Here is a 2,877-nt window from a genome sequence, read left to right as displayed (position 1 = left end):
CTATCGGACAGTTAAAATCACCGCCGATTACTACTGTTCTCGTTGTGACGAGTTGCGTCCGCAGGGTTTGGAAAAGCTCCAGCCGCGCGTTCTTCTCCGGGGAGGCGTACACGTTGATGAGCCTAACGGGCTCCCCCGCCCACGAGCCATCTATGACCAAAAGGCGGCCACAGACGAGCTCTTGGACGGAGTCAACAGTGAAACGACCTCCCCTGATAAGAACCGCTACCCCTGCAGACTTGCAATCGCCACCCCCAGACCAGTAGGAGGGACCGTGGGTCCACTGGGAGGACAAATGAGTGTACCTCCTCAGAGGGGGAAGGGCGCACTCCTGAAGCATGTAGACATCACTCTGCTGTGTGGAAAGAAAGGTCAGCACAGTCTGCCTCCTAGACACATCCTTGATGCTCCTCACATTAATGGAAAAGATAGAGATCTCAGCCATCATGGGAAAGAGATGAAGGGGTTAGTCGGCAGGGGCTGTGCTTACCTCCCCTGGAGAGGGGGGGCGACCTCTGTGACCTCTGCAGCCTGACCAATGTCCTGGCTCAGACCGATCTGGTTGAGGACCTCATCGAAGTCGGTGGAGAGATCTGGTTCCTACCTGGTCAGAGCCATTTCTTCTTCCACCTCCTCCTCCTCCAGCGTGTCAAGGTCCTCCCCGACGGGGTCGGGACCTGCGACATTCTGGAGGACGGCAGGCCGTTTGGTGGCGGTGGAGGGGTCCTCCGCCGCCGGGCTGGCCTGCTCCTTCTTCCGCTTCCTGTACCCCGCCGCAGAGCATCTGACGGGGGTGGCAGGGTGAAGGGGCGGGAAATCCTCCTGTGAGGACAGGTCGGGGGGGGTGGAACCGGGCCCGGGAGGGGTGGAGCAGGGGGGCAAGAGGGCAAGGGGTAGGGGGGTAGGGGGGGCAGAAGGGGCGGGGGGGGCAGGGGGACCAGGGTCCGGGGGGGTGGGCGGCCTCCGGCACCAGAGGGGTAGGGGGGGCTGGGGTGGGGGGAGGGGGGTTCCTCTTACCTGGGTCCTTTTGAGGCTTCTGTGGCGCTGGTTTGGCAGCAGGGCCCTTGCTCAGGGCCCCAGCATATGTCCTGCTTCTCTCTGGGCAGTCCCTGTAGACATGCTCTGACCGTCCACAGAGGTTGCAGGTTTTGGACCTCGGGCAATCCTTGGTCTCGTGACCTGCAGACCGGCAGAATCTACATGAAAGCACATGGCAATCCTTACTCTCGTGCCCCGGCTGTCTGCAACTGCGGCATGACTGGGGTTGATCCGGGTAATGTAGGAGTCCTGCTGACGCTCCCAGGGAGAAGCACTGTTGCAGGTGTTGGAGATCTCCAGCGGGACGATCTCTCAGCAATCTGCAAAACACAGCCCACTTACCTGTCCAGAAGCCGTTGGCGTCTAGTATCCGGACTGGGTCCTTAAACACAACGCAGAACCTCTGGAGATAGGTGGCAATATCTCTTCCGGGGACGTGAGGGTTCCTCATGGACACCGTTATCCGCCTTTCGTCCCTTTGAATGGGAGAATTCGCAATAAACTTGCGGAAAAGGGAATCGGGCCAAGAGGTCTTCACCGTCTCCCAGTACCTTCTGCAGACCTGTAACGATACAAAAGTTACGAAGAAGATACCTTTCATGAAGGACTGCACCGACAGGGTCTCTGCCTTGCTGAATCCTTGTTCCAGGATCATCTTCTTGCCGAAGACTTCCGGGGTCATGTCCGGGACTCTGCCTTCCACTTCTTTCAGTCGCAGCAGGACTGTCTGCTTCATCCAGGGCTCCAGGGGGGGGGAGACCGTCTGCAGGGCCGGAGCGTTCTGAGGTAGAGGTGGAGGCGGAGGGGGCTTCTCCCGGGGTCTTGGCAGGGGCGGCGGCGGCGGTCAGCGGCTTCTTGGCGGTTTGCTTATTCTTCCCCATCTTGTCGCAGAGGAGTTCTCAGGAGGGCTTCCAAGAGGTCTTCAGCGGGTTCCTTCTCCTTCTTCTTCCTCGGCGGCTTCACTCTTGCTTAGCCTTTGAAAAGGCTATTGAGCGTCTACTGCCCGGAGGTAGTAACGCAGAGTGAACAAGGGGGGGGAAGATCACAAGCTCATTCTGTGTGGGGGCTAAGCCTCAAACCCAATAGCAGCAAGCAGGTGAAGCCGAATTTAATCGACGATCCTACCAGGCCGAGTAGAGGGTACCCCACACAGACCAAATGGCTGGGAAAGATGCAAGTGGTTCTCAACGTCCTAGCTGGAAGCAGGGACACCCCTTAAGGCGTCCTACACTTAAGGTCGATACTACACTTGATCTTAGCCAAAAGGCCGAGAAGCGATGATGATTTTTTTTTAATTCTTTTATTTAAAATATCATAAAAATCAGCCATCAATACACATAACATGAAAAGAAAATTTCCAAAGGACACTTTACAAAAAGCCAACAAAAAACGGGGCTTCCCCGACATTCAAAACATAAACATATTGCATATAGCGAGGAACACTTCAAAATAAAACAGGATTCCGCAATTCCAGGAAATATAAATAAAATGTTCCGTGAATCCATTGTCATCCGGAATTTTCTGTATCATTCCTTTTTCCAAGTGTCTCCAGGCTGTTTCTCTTTGCAAATGTAGAAACACTAAATTGCCATCCTACACACTATACAATAAACACACCTAGCACTAAACCTAATATCCACAAGACCCCCCCTCCACCATCCACACGCTGCCTAAGGAAGGCAAAGGAACACATGTTAGTATCATCATACATATAAACAAAAAAAACCTCTTTTCTTTTTTTTTTTTTTTTTTTTTTTTTTTTTTTTTTTTTTTTTTTTTTTTTTGTTAAAAAAAACAAACTAACTAAGAGTCGCCATTCCCTCGCGCTCAAACACCTGG

At 53.6% G+C, this 2,877-nt stretch overlaps 1 pseudogene; it reads right to left on the bottom strand.

Annotated features, from left to right (window-relative positions):
* Positions 1 to 2,255: 2,255 nt before the first annotated feature.
* On the bottom strand, positions 2,256 to 2,317 carry LOC149463145 (U2 spliceosomal RNA; annotated as a pseudogene).
* Between the last annotated feature and the right edge of the window lie 560 nt (positions 2,318 to 2,877).

This window comes from Staurois parvus, unplaced genomic scaffold, assembly GCF_062004578.1.
Source record: "Staurois parvus isolate SC_StPar_1 unplaced genomic scaffold, SC_StPar_1.0 ptg000159l, whole genome shotgun sequence".
Taxonomy (NCBI): domain Eukaryota; kingdom Metazoa; phylum Chordata; class Amphibia; order Anura; family Ranidae; genus Staurois; species Staurois parvus.
This window is presented reverse-complemented; position numbering and strand designations above follow the sequence as displayed.